This window comes from Hydra viridissima, unplaced genomic scaffold (assembly GCF_058129835.1).
Source record: "Hydra viridissima isolate aposymbiotic clone 2 unplaced genomic scaffold, HvirCarnegie_v1 scaffold_1, whole genome shotgun sequence".
NCBI lineage: Eukaryota > Metazoa > Cnidaria > Hydrozoa > Anthoathecata > Hydridae > Hydra > Hydra viridissima.
This window is the reverse complement of record NW_028324300.1, coordinates 21,285,768-21,300,185: the sequence shown is the minus strand read 5'-3', so window position 1 is coordinate 21,300,185 and position 14,418 is coordinate 21,285,768. Positions and strand designations below refer to the sequence as shown.

The following is a 14,418-nucleotide window of genomic DNA, read 5'->3' as shown; positions in this document are numbered from 1 at the left end:
TTAAAGACATATTGTGTGTTTGTTTGTCTGTATTATATATTCATGCTTTTTTTAAAATTTCACATAAATGTATATAAATATCTATACAAAACGAATTTCAGCTCAGTCATTAGCAAACTTTGGACATTTTTTAATTAGTTGTTGGAGTAATAAACCATTTAAAAACTTTTGGTTGGAGGAGGTATTTTAGTGGGCAAACATCCTATAGTAGAAAAGTTTTTCAAATTCTGCCTCAAACATTTTCAAAACATGACAGCTATTTGTATATATAACATAAATTTTATATATATATATATATATATATATATATATATATATATATATATATATATATATGTAAATAAAAAAAAAGATATCTATTAAGATAATCTATTATAATGGCTTCACAATCTTGGGCTTTAGTTGTTTATTTTGAAAATAAGATTGAAACAGAGGGAGTTTCAGCAAGGATTTAATTTCACGACTACAGAGGAATCTGAAGAGGAATGTGAGTAATTATGCTTGTGAATAATTGTGTTTCTTTTTGGATTTGTCTTTTCTTTGTTTTTTATATGGTAAAGAGTAAAAAAAAAAAAGAATTGTATGAATTTAAAAAAAAAATGTATATACATGCTTAATAAATTGCATTTTTTTTTTTTTTTAGAATTTCAGAAAAAAGTTTTTAAACAACTTTTAGAAATTAAAAGTATGGTAAAGGATCTTCAAAATGTTTCTTCATTTGTATCTAAAGATCTGCAAATAAATACATTGAGTTCAATAGAACAAATTGAGCTAGATACTGCGTTAAATGACAGTGTCATTTTTTCTAAATGGGTAAGTTGCCCTGTTGCTATTGCTAGTTTGAATTTTTTCTTTATATTGTCATGGTAAATTCATTTCTATTATTAACTGAAAAGTTGATTAAACAATATAATTTTATTTTATTTATTATAATTTGTCATTCTATACATAATTACTTTTTGTTTTTTCAACTTTCAATGTTTTTTAATTTGTTTAAAAATGTAAGGGATTTTATAAAAGATTGCCTTTAATTATATAACTAATTAAACATTGATTAAAGATTTTTTTGAAAGCAGGTATCGCAAATAGCGAAAATTGGTGGAGTTAACTTAAAAGATAATGTAAAACGTGTTATTGAGCGGTAGGTCATTTTTCTACACCTTTCCAAGCCGAGATGGCAATGGTTTTTATTGGATAATTTAAAAAGTGTTTGCGAAATATATTTATTATATTAAATATATTTCGCAAACTATATGCTTTCGCAAAATACATGCTTTCTTTCCTGTAGCATGAACGTTGTATTGTGCAATATTGTAAATATTGATTCAAATAATTACTAACTTTATAGGCTGTTAACAATCGAGTTGCGCTGTTTGTTAAACATGAAGGGGCAAACCAAATCCACGAACAAAACCAAACAAAAGTTTGCTTTTTCAAAGACAAAATAGTATCATGTTTTAGTTGATAATATGTTTTGTTTAAACTTTTTAAGTATGCAGATTTTTACTAATAGTATTTAAGCAAGAAGTTTGAATTTTGTATTTTAAAGAGTGTCTCAAAAAGATACCCAGATGAAGCAGGGATTTATGAAGCTGTAAAATCAATTCTGAAATATTTGCCAATAAACTTTTTTAGAAAGCAGTAATCGGAAGTTTAGAGTTTTTTAAAGACATTTTTGGATATGTGATATGATTTTGTTTGTGACTTGTGTAAAAAGCTTTTTCTAAAATGTACGTTTATTTATTTAATCTTTCATTGTATTATAAATTGTTTTATTCAAGCTTTTCAAATTTAAGCAACTACAGTTGGCTAATTAGATTGCTTCAGAGAAACTGATGATAGTAAAAGTTTGTTATGTATATATTTGTTTTTACTTTATAAATTTATTTATAATCATACTAATTCATTAACGTTTTTTTTTTTACATTTGCTCTCAAACCACTAATGATAAAAGTTTTATTTTTGGGCTTAGATTAAGTATCTCAATAATAGCCTGGCCTATCGATACGATATCCTGTAAATTTTATTTTTATATATTGTATAAATGTATATACAAACACTCACACACATAAATCTTTAAAAAAATATTTATATTTTTATATATATCTATGGATTGTATATTTTAGGCTTTTTTTATATTTATCATTCTATATTACTGTTTTATTAAAAATCGATTTTGGAAATATTGCAAGTGTAGAGTTCCACATACAATTTTGTTTTATTTGTCAATTCAATATACATATATTATAGCCATGATTAGTAACGTTTAATTATATTTTGCGATATTTTCTACAGCGCATTTAAGCGTTGATTCAACGTTATATTTCAACCTTTATTCGACGTCTTTGAGTAACGTTAAATCGACGTTTTACTATCAACGTTACAAATCCTTGCAAAATGGACTGCTTTAACAACGTTCATGCAACGCTTTTTTAGTAACGTTTTTTCAACGTTAAGTTGTGACATTTTTGTAACGTCTTTTAGTAACGTTACATATCTCTGCAATATCGATTACTTTGTCAACGTTTCCGCAACATCTTTTGCGACCGGTTTTCAACGTGATTCAACGCTGACATGTTTGCTGGGTCTCTATCTAAAGTTATAAGAGCGACCTTTTTCGTTAACAAGAGTTTGTTTCTGTTAACCAAAAACTCAAAATGTACAGAATGCAGATAAAAGATTTTATTTTCAACTGAAATTTTAAAGTGAAGCTTTTCATTTTTAAATTTAGATCGATATCATAAAAAAGTAGTCAGTCTGACTAAAGGAGACCACACATTGAATAAGTAAGGAAATTAAAACTACAAACAAAAGTTCTGTAGCCATCATTTTTTTCAAGTGTCTTTTGTTCTCTATATCTCTTAACTAGCACACTATTTGTTGATTTAGCCACATCACAAAGCTCAAAAGTTTGCTTATAAGAATCTTTTTCTCTACAGCGCGTATTGTTAAATTTTTCTTTATTCGTGACAATTCCTTAGATTTTCCCATTTATTTCAAATTCAACTTAAGTTAAATATTATCTTTAGTAAATTAATTTTAATATAAATACATATCTCTTAGTGAAATTTTGATTTTTGAATGGGCATGGAACTGGTATTAATCTTTTGCACGGCTACCTTTTCAATAAAATTTGAATTTCTACCTTTAATTACAAGTTATCATTCTTTTGAGTAAACTATAAGATCACATTATACGATCATATAATTATAGGAACAATTGTTAAAAGTTAAATCAAGAACAGAGTTAGGAGGGTGCAACTTTGATTAAAAGAGGCTGCAATGTTTCTCTTGATTTTTAATTTTATGTGGGTTTTTAATTATCCAAAAATAAGTCCCTAAATAAATGGAAGGATTTATTCTTAAAGAACAGATATTTCTAAGTTTATTTTCTTATTTCTTTTTTTCCTCTTTAATATGCTAAAAAGACACATCTCCGTAAAGCTTTAAAGGTGAGTAGGGGGTGGGTGGGGGAGGGGTGTTTTAGAGAGAGTGAGAATTGTTTAGACAAAAGAGTTTACATAAAACTTGAATAAGAGGTTACTTGGGTGTAACACCCTTTAGAGTTGATCTCCTGATGTGGCCGAACCAACTCAATTTTCGAAGGGTAGTAAAGTAAAACACAAGTGTAAATGATTCTATTATTCAAAATTCTGTTGATGAGCTTTTATCACATTGAAAACTCATTTTCACAAAGAATTTCAACGGATCAGTGAAAGCATAAAATCAAATCATTACAAGTCAAACCACACGAGCAATACTACAATAAATGTTTACGGTTTCAAATTTACAAGGAAAATGAATGAGTTTCAATATAAACATTTAAAATTGTCTTATACACATTGTTAACCTATTCATACCTAACAAATTGATAACTAATAACTATTTTCTACAAATTTAACAAACTAATAAAACTGACACTGAAAACAAAAACTCACAAAATAGAAAATATGTTAAAACTAAAGTTTATCATAAAAACGAGGCTAACAAATAAAACAGATAAAACAATCCACCTAACTAGATAACAAACGCAACTGATAATAACATCATTTACACTACAATTACTAAAATACTGTATCTCTATAATATACTGAAATTCATGAGAGTCATTTTCTTAGCAAAACAGACCGAAAAAACTCATGCCATAAAAATCTTCACTACTTCCTTTCAGCTATTGAAACTTTCTTCAAAAGGATTTCTTCCCGTGTTTTTATAGAAAAAAGAGCATTTTTAGCTAGAAATGCTCAATGGTATTTTGTAAATGAAAAAAGAAAATTAGTCAAATTCATCAATTATTTTAAATTTGTGGCGTGGGAACGAACCGATGAAATATTCTCCAAAAATAAAGCAATCGCATTTTCAAAGCAATGATCACGTAAAAGCTTCCCTAAACAAATTAAAATAAATAATTCTTACCACTTAAAGTACGCAGATCAAATTCTTTTGGTACCAAATCTAAAAACAAAAAAGCACGTTGTATGAAATTATATTTTAGAAAAAACTTAGAAAGGAAAACAAAAAAAGGAAGGGTAAAGAAATTTAAATCGTTTATCCTGTGGCTCAGCGAAACTTCAAAAAGTGAAATTTCTAAAACGATATTTTTTGGCATAAGCAAACAATATTCCCAAGTGATAAGGAGTCAACATTTTTCCCCATGTTTTAATTATGTTGTCTTGTAATCCATGTTGAAAAGTCAAAGTTCGTGTTTTCGTTACGGTAAAAAACAAAAAAAATTGCAAAGAAACTACAAAACTTTAAAACGCCTTCTGCCTCTGAAATGCTTATATAAGTCTTTTTCTAAATAAAGATCAATAAGAAATAATACTATACTTTATGTACATATCAATACTCAAAATAAGAGGTCCACTTTTTTTTTCCATCGTTTAATAATCTTATGGTCTTGTAATCTGGAAAAGTCAAAGTTGGTGTTTTTTCATGACAAAAAAAAAAAAAAAAAAAAAAAAAAAAAATGTTCTGGTAGTGTAATAAAAGTCAACTATTTATGTTAAACTTTTTATGGTCAAAAACAATAAAACTACCCTTAAACTCTGCATACTGTTTAAACGCTTAATCTATTTTTAAAAACTGACTTTTTTATTATTTTACTCTTTTTGACATATATTTATTAATCTAGAAGTAAAAAACAGATAACTTTATAAATCTAGAGGTAAAAAAAAAAACCTTTCATTTTTAAAATGTTATGCATATAAATATAATTAACAGATATATAAGTTAAGTTCATGCCTAAAATTTTTTTGAAAGGAGCATTTGTTGCAAATGCTGGTCAATATATTTTTTTAAAAATGTCTTATTACCAAATGATTTAATTTATCTTAAATATCTAGAGAATTGTTATTTTAAAGGAGGATAAACAACTTAAATTTTTAAAATTAACACTGAAAAATATTTCACTTAAGAGTAAAATAAATTTATACTCCCACTTTATACAACTTTATGTAAGGAGGTTAAATTATTTGATTTACCTAAAATTTAACTTTGAAAAATTTACTTTTATAAAATTCAGTTAAACTTAATTTATTCAAAGTTGATGAGTAGACTTCTTAGTTAAAATAACATTATGTCATAAAAAAAAAGATGATTACAATATAAGAAAATCAAAATATACATTTTATTTTTTTATTATTTTAGTTGTGTAAAGTGAGAGTAAAATAAACTTACACTCTCACTTTATACTACTTTATATGAGAAGGTTAAATTATTTAAAATTTAATTACTCAAATTTAAACTTAAATTTACTTTTATAAATTTTACTTGATCTTAATTGATTTAAAGGTGATGAGTAGACTTCTTAGCGAAGTTAACATTATGTAGCAGTACTTTACTGGAAACAATATAACATATAAAATAAACATATACATAAAAAATTTGAAACAATAAAAATATTTAAAGCAAATAAAAAAACATCAAAAAGATATTAACAACATAAGTACATCAAAATTTTATAGATTGCATGTTGCATATTCAACTTATTTTACACTGCTAAATTAAAAGATTACTTAAAAAATTCTTATTTCTAACATGTTTTTAACTGTTAAATTATTTCAAAAGTTGTTCTTCTAAAAACCTTACTTACAATCATTTTTTAAAAGCAGGTTACAATTTGAAACTTGATAATAAAAAGACACAAAAGTATTTTTAGTAACTTCAAATGAATAAGTTGAGATGATATCTGTTGTATTATTTCTAAGTTAACTTTAATTACCTTGATTTAGCTTTTACATATACGAAACTATTTTTTAACATGTAGTAAAGAAATTTTATTGAATATTATATTTAAAAATACTTTAACAACCTTGTCATCTGTTTTGTAGAACTTAACACATATTGAAGAAAAATTGACTTTTAAGCTGTAACAAATGTTTTTACATCTGCTACAGTTCAAATCATAACTTTTTTTTGTATATGAAATCAAAAATAATAACCTTGTTAATTTAACGGGAAAAACATTAACATAATTAATTTGGTGTGTAATACTTGTGTAATATCTGTTATATAAAACCTGATTATGGGTATTACATACCTTTATTCACATAATGTAAGTAGAAGAGAGAAGAAAAAAGGTAATATGCCATTATCTAAAAAGTTCTCATAATATTTCCATTTTTTGTCTTTGCTTTTTTTGTTCAATTTTATTTTAATTTTGTTCAATTATTTTGTAAAAATGAAACAAACAACAGGTGCTATTTTAAAAAAAGCTGCAATCTTTAGATTTAAAAAAATATTTAATTAGTTTGAAGAAAGATTAATTAGACATTAAATAACAAAGTTGTATAAAAAATCTTTTTCAAATCTGCGATTGCCATTTAAAATACTTTATTAAACATTCAAAATGTATATTAAAAGTTCTTTTAATACACATTTTGAATGTTTAATAACCAAATTAATGTAACTTAATTCTTAACTTAAGGTTGCAATAAGATATATTCACTAGTTCAATCAAATCTGTAAAAGCATAAAGTTAGCCCTGTAGAGCTACTTCATACTTTTCAAAGCCACATAAAAATTGTATGGGATGTTCTTCCAGAAATATTGAGCTGCAGAGAGAAAAATGTATTTCAAGATGAAACATAAATTAAAGAATAAAATTTTAAAAAAAAGGTATTAAAAAGGTAAAGGTAAATCAAACTTTTGCATTAAAAAATTTCACAACTCAATTTTTTCGAATCTCAAACTGTTGATTGACTCTGTTCGCATATAAACAAAAATATATATAAAAAAAATATAAGAAATTTCAAAAGTTTTTAAACATTTTTTCATTTACACTTATTTTACATTGTTTGAGGAAAATCTTTTAAATATTGAATAATTTATCCCCCTTTAAAATGTTGCTTTGCCTAACTTTATTACATTGTATATGTTAAGTATTACAAGTTTTTGATGGTTATCGTTCTCTTTTTTTTCAGATGGTTGATATTTTTAACTTAACAAAGTCAGTCAACATATTTAAAAATAATATTAAAAAATTCATTAACTTGAAAAACACAGATTTCAAATATAAAATATAACAAGAAATTTCACAGGTAAAAAAGAATTTGCTTAATTTGTGGATTCAAATAAATTTTTTGAGCAAACACACTAATGGTTTTTTAATGTCCAATTAAGTAGTCAATTGTTACCAAATCAAATAATTGACTACTTCGTCATTTTATTCTTAAAAAAACAACAACAACAACAAAAAAGCAACAAAAAATTGGGAAAAACAGCCCTAAACATAACAAAAACAATTAAACAAAAATTAAGGGGAATAAAAACTAGATCTCATTATAACCATAATAAATAAATAATTAAAGCTCAAACAAAGTTGTAGTTTAAAAATAATTCTTTATCATTTTAATTGAACTTACCAAGTACAGCATTAAGTAAAATGTTTTTTTCTTCATTTGAATTCTTCAAGTTACCAAGTAATCTCACAAAACTTCTTTTGTTTTCGTTTGCAAGTCCGCAGATCATAGGCAAACAGCTAAGCAACTTTTTGTTACTTATTATCTCCTCAGGACTCAAATAAATGTGTGCATGAACTGAAGCACAAAACTCCATTAAAGTGAGGTGAGCAAACTGATATTGATAACCAAGTTGAGAGTCAACACGTTCAATGAAACCCAAAAGTTCATTTTCAACTTCATCAAAGTCATTGACAATACCTTTCATTTCATCTAGGGAGAAAAGAATTTTACCTTGATTGAACAACTCCCATGCAACTTTACAAACTCTTAAAACATGTTGCTTGTTACTCTCACTTTGCATCATAATATGAACTGTTTCATTGGTTTTACAAATGTGATTTTGAAAAAAGTATAAAAAAATAGAGCAATACAACTCAGTCATAGTGTTGAAAGAATAAGAACCACTTGCAGCAATAACTGCACACATTGCTGATAAATAAAACGGAACAGATGCCATGGCTTTAGCATAGAAAGACTCTTTAAGAACACTTTTAATGGTTTCTTTTTTGTTGCCATAACTTTCAATATACTTATTAACTCCCTCGACATTTAAACCCATTATCTGAATGGTTAACTTGTCTGTACATTCTCTAACTTTATCTTTGTATTGTGATATAGCTCCGACTCTTCCAGAAACAACACATTTGTACTTTTGAATATTCAATGCTTCTGCTAATGCATTAACAATGGGTAGATTTTTTGGATTAAGTAGATTATGCTTTATTAAGTTATCTAACTGAGCAAACTCATCCAACCCATCTATCACAAACAAAATGGAAAAATGCTCACAAACATAGCATTCTTGAAAAATATTTTTGTAGAAAACTTTTAACAGCTCATTTATGTTACTGATTTTTTGATGTTGATTTAACTTTCTGCATTCAAGATATAAAACAAGATCCACATTTTTCCATAAGGTACCAATAGCCCAGTTAAGTAAGCACTTCCTGAGCAAACAAGTTTTTCCAATTCCAGCAATACCAGATATCAAGAGTAAAGGTAGTTCTTTTGAAAACACTTCATTAAACTCGATTGGCTGATAGGTCATTTGTCTTTGAAGAAACAACTCTTGCTCAGCAATACTAACAGTGTCTTTTTCCACTTCACCTGAATCAACTACAGTCAATTCAATGAACTTATTTAAGAGTTCAACTTTAGCTGGAGTTCTTGCTATGTGCATAATTTCATCCATTTTTCCATAAGTTTTAAGATAATGACTTTTCAGTGCCTCGCGCATTTCTGAAAAAAACAAAAGAAGAAATCTATCTTAGGTTTATAAAAGTTAAATGTAAAATTATGCAAATCAAACAACCTGAACAAAAACTTATGCTTTTGTTATCATGTTGAAGTTTTAAAGAAAGTTTAAAATTGATTCCCAATATAAATTTTTACAACCCCAAGTAAAAATTATTTTATTTTTTAAAAAAAATAACTTATAATTTTTATTATTATGTTTATATTATTATTGTATTATTCTATTATTATTTTATTTATATTATTTTCTATTCTTCTATTATTTCTTATCTTCTATATTTATTCTTATCTTCTATATTTCTTATCTTCTATATTATTATATTTATGTTATTATTCTATTCTTCTATTATTATGTTTATATTATAATTTATATTGTAATCAATATGTGTTAATGTTTAGATTACTTGTGCACTTTGCTGATATGATCTTATTTTAATACCCATTTTTAAAATGAATTTTAAGCCTGTTTATATGAGGCAAATTATTTATTTTTTTGTTTTTGAGGTATTATTGCCATATTTTCTTTTCTAGACATGATAACAATCATGAAAACAAAAATGATTTATGATAAAAATTTATGATAACAAATAAAATTTTATCAGTGGGTCATTTACGTTGTAAGAAAATTGCTTTTACTAAAAATCAAAACAATTAAATGTTCTTTTTTATAATATTTAATTCTTTCTGTAATAAGTCTAAGTTTAATAAAACCATTGATATGATAATAATAATAATAATAATAATAATAATAATAATAATAATAATAATAATAATAATAATAATAATAATAATAATAATAATAGTAATAATAATAATAATAATAATAACAATAATAATGATAATAGTAATACAAACAGCAACAACGCCAACATCAACAACAATGTTTTTAAAAATAAGTAAAATTCCTTTTTTTAAAATTCTTTATTTTTAGATTTCATATTTATAATGGTATTTATATGAATAAGGATTAAACTTTATCCTATAAAACATCTGATGAAATTTCTATTTATTGCAACATTTAAATTAACATTAAAACCAATTTTCAGCATAATCCAACTTAAAATTGATCAACTTCAATTTGCAATTGAAGTTAATCAACAAGTATGTTGAAAACTTCAAATTTTAAAATTTTAATTCACTATGAAATAGAACATCAAAGAAAAAGATTATAATTAAAAATATTTATGCCATTTCTTTTTTTTTTTTTTTTTATGACTATTATACCTAAAATAGTAAATATTGGAACAATATTTGAAATATAAAATTTTTTATATTTCAAATACCCAATTTCATTCATAAACTAACTCTTTTTCATATAACCAGATACTAATTCTGTTTCACAAATCAGAAGAAACTCTATTAGTATCAACTAAAGGTGAAAAACAAAAGTTATTTGTCATAAAGGAAATATGCATAAAAAACTTTAATTTTGTGTATTAATTATAGAGAAGATATTTAACGAACCACACAAAAAAAAAGAAAATATTAAACATATATAAAGAAGTTAAGAAAGCATATTTTGAATTATCAGCTTAAATCAATAATATATACTTAAATCTATAATACTTAAATCAAAAATCATTTTAATTTCTTTAACAAAATATATGAAAGTAATTTTATTCAAATTTTATAAATTTCATTGACAAAAATAAACAAAACAATTCTTTTGTAATAAAATTAAAAATTGTTCTGTAAATAAGAGAAGCTACAAAAACAGTTCAATTGCTGAGTATCTTTTCCAGTTATATCAGGCAAAATCTCAGTGCACAATAGTTTGCTGGCTTGAAATTCTTCTCTTACCTGTTTTGAAATTTCTGTCATATTTGGTGAACTGCACTTCTTGAAAGCTTTGTTGAAATTGTGCAGCAACCTATTTTGTTAACCATACAGGGTGGTGCAAAAAAAAAGCCACACTAGTTTTTTTAATAAAAACAGCAACAAAAAATGAGTAAGACTCGTATAAAAAAAGTATTATAGGACAATTTTGATAAAAATGTTTATAACATCATTGTATATTACATATAATAAAAAGAAATTAGGATTTGTAAAGCATTTTTTAGGTTTCAGCTGTTTTAGTACTTAATTGGCCATCCTTTGTTTTTTATGACTTCTGCGCATCTGGAAGGCATACTATCTACAAGTCTTTTTAATAAATCGTTTGGCAAAGCATTCCAACCATCAAGAAGAATTTGGAACAAATCATCTTCATTTGTTGCTCTACGATCTTTCAATTTTCTATCCAATATAGACCAAAGGTTTTCTATTGGATTTAAATCAGGAGACTGTGCTGGCCAAGACATAACTGGTATTAATTTAGATTCTAGATATCTTTTATTCAACCGTGCTGTATGTTTAGGATCGTTATCATGTTGAAAGATGTAGTCACTATTAGGAAAAAGTTCTTTTATACTTGGTCCAAGCTGATTAACTAAGATTTTATGATACATATGCTGGTCCATGATGCCCTTCACCCGGTAAAGTTTTCCAACTTTGTGTGCACTAAAACAACCCCAAACATTAATCTTTCTGTCATGTTTAATTGTTGCCTTGCATGTTTGGGGGTTGAATTTTTCCCCAATTAATTTCCAACAGTGAGATCGACCATTATAAAACAAAACAAAAGGAGACTCGTCGCTCCAAATAACTTTAGCCAATTGTTCACATGTCCAATCTTTGTGCTCAATGCACCACTTTAATCGTTTTTTTCGATTGATTTCACTAACAAAGGGTTTTTTAATTTGCTTTCCAGAAAAAAAACAACCCGATGCTTTTATTCTGCGAGATATTGTCCACTTTGAGATATTAGTAAGGTTCAAATCTAGTTTTATCTCAGAACATGTGATTTTACGATTTTTTTTGACAGCGTTAAGAATGTAGCGATCTTCTTTTTTTGAAGTTTTAGGCTTTCTCCCAGATCCAGCAGACCTTTCAGTTTTACCAGTGTGTTTATACTTCTTTATCAATCTACTAATAGTTGAGTTTTCTTGTTTAAAACGCTTTCCAATGCTTCTATGAGACTCTCCTTGGTCAGCAGCTTCAATAATTCGTCCAATTTCTACATCCGTTAGATGTTTTCTAAAATACTAAATGTGTCCATATTAATCTTTTTCTTAAAGATTTTATTTATGTAAATGTTAGTTTATATATAAACATACCTTTTCAGTCCTAAATTTTTCACTGACACATCCAATTTTTTTTGTTTTGCTTGATTATACATTTTATACTTAAAATGAAGAAAAAATATTAGTGTGGCTTTTTTTTTGCACCCCACTATAGATGCTAGTATCATTATTGATCTACAAACACTTGTATTTAGATTTTAAACTTGTATTTAGATTGTAATTAGATTTTAAACAGGTGAACACAGTTATATGAATGTAATAATTAAGTAATGTAGTCATAAAAACCAAACAAGCTATACACTAGTTCAATAATATATTGATTATGGATATCACAACAAGTAACAATGTCAGAAACAAAGTAATAAATATTTTCAAATATTCAACAACACAAAGGATGTTTACATGAAAAACGTCTGCCTAGTACCAGGTCACATGACAATTATACTTACACAAAATGTCAAGTAAGTAATGATAAAAATGTCAAGTAAGTAAAGGTAAAAATGCTATATTGTAAAAAAATCACGAATCTTGACAACTTTTTATGATTTTAATATTGCTTATGCTTGGAATTTTACTTCCTTTTTTATCAGTTCTATTGTACAGTAGATTCTACAAGTCAAAAGACTTTTATTGATTCCAAATAACCTATTATTACCTAAAATGACTTAAAAAATCTTAATTCAAGCATATTAAACACAATTTGTACCACTATTTCAAAAGCTTCATGACCCTTTTCAATGTACTAAATATTATTTTAATTCACTACAAATTTGCAGGTAATATCAGAAGGAACAAAAATATTGGTTTTTGGGACTTTTCTTGATACCAAAAACAATTCACAATAAAAATTTATGATAAAAAATAACATTTTATCAGTGGACTATTAATATTGTGAGATAATTGTTTTTGTTAAAAGTCAAAATAACAGAAAAAAGTAAATATCATATTTAGGTACTTAGGTAGCAAACTTTATATTGGATAAACAAAATTTTCCTGCCATCCCTATGGTAACTAAACATTCAAACTGTTGTATTTAGATAAGTTTAACATCTACATATGTTGAATGTCTTAAATAAGTTAAATATATTACTTAATCTTGCTTGATTTAGATTTTCACAAAACATATTCTATTTTAAAAAACAATTCAAAAGACTCCTTTTTTAATGGGAAAGTTAATCATCTGTAAAACTACGAATGAAAAAAGAGAAAAACTTCTTTCTAGAGAAAAATTTTTTGAATAAGTTTTTGAAAAAATTTTTATGAATAAATTCAACAATTATGACATCAATTGCCAACAACTTTTAAGTTGCTTCTATATTACTACTTATATCAAAAATGATTTAAAAAATCATTAGAAAAATAAAATCATCTTTTAGATAAGAATAGAAAGATAAAATCATCCCTTGCCATAAGCTTATCTTATGGAAAAAGACTTTTTAACTTTCATAGAAGTCAATTTAACTTATTCCCATATTATCTACTTACCACAGCATTATATAAGTAAATAATGAGGCAATATATAAGGACATTCTAGAAAGAGCTTCTAGTGCATTTATTTTAATAAATTCAAGTAAGCAATAGACAACTAATAAATAATTGATGGGACAAAAAAAAAATGAGTTTAAAAAAAAAGAGGTAAAATCAGCAAATGAAAAGAAAAAAAAAATCAGCAACTGAAAGCTAAAAAAAAACATTTCCTTAGTTCAAAATTTAAAAAACCTTATACATACTTATCTTACTTATACAATAAAAATTGAATAACTGGAGTTTGATACTCATTTTCCAGCTGTAACATTTGACTGGTCAATCTCAGGTAATCAACTAAATTACACTTCTACCGTTTGAAGGAGAAAATGTATTTACTATAATCATCATAATGTCAAAGGTTTTATAGCATTATCGTAAAATAAATATCTTATTGTAAAATTTTTGGATGATTTTTTGCTAACATTATTTCAGCTGTCATGCTGTTTAATTTATGTAAGTAATAGAATTTTTATTGAGTAAACAGTTTTTGTACTTATAATAATTTTCATATAAAATAAAAATAAAAAAGTAAATCGTACACCAAAAATATTA

At 25.5% G+C, this 14,418-nt stretch overlaps 1 long non-coding RNA gene and 1 pseudogene across 4 annotated transcripts in view; one reads left to right on the top strand and one right to left on the bottom strand.

Annotated features, from left to right (window-relative positions):
- Nucleotides 1-14,418, bottom strand: part of LOC145192505 (uncharacterized) — an 85,919-nt pseudogene that overhangs the window by 9,519 nt on the left and 61,982 nt on the right. The window contains exons 17-18 of the transcript XR_016449064.1: nucleotides 7,865-9,202; nucleotides 4,416-4,454 (exon numbers count right to left, since the gene is read on the bottom strand). The product of XR_016449064.1 is annotated as an uncharacterized LOC145192505 (transcript). The remainder of the gene's footprint in view (nucleotides 1-4,415; nucleotides 4,455-7,864; nucleotides 9,203-14,418) is intronic.
- On the top strand, nucleotides 343-2,161 carry LOC149893867 (uncharacterized). Of its 3 annotated transcripts, none has more exons than XR_016449093.1 (5): nucleotides 343-487; nucleotides 644-813; nucleotides 1,077-1,141; nucleotides 1,349-1,841; nucleotides 1,973-2,159. It is a non-coding gene; the product is annotated as an uncharacterized LOC149893867 (long non-coding RNA). The 3 variants fall into 3 exon arrangements; XR_016449092.1 differs by having other exon boundaries at nucleotides 1,349-1,847; XR_016449094.1 differs by lacking the exon at nucleotides 1,077-1,141 and having other exon boundaries at nucleotides 1,349-1,847; nucleotides 1,973-2,161.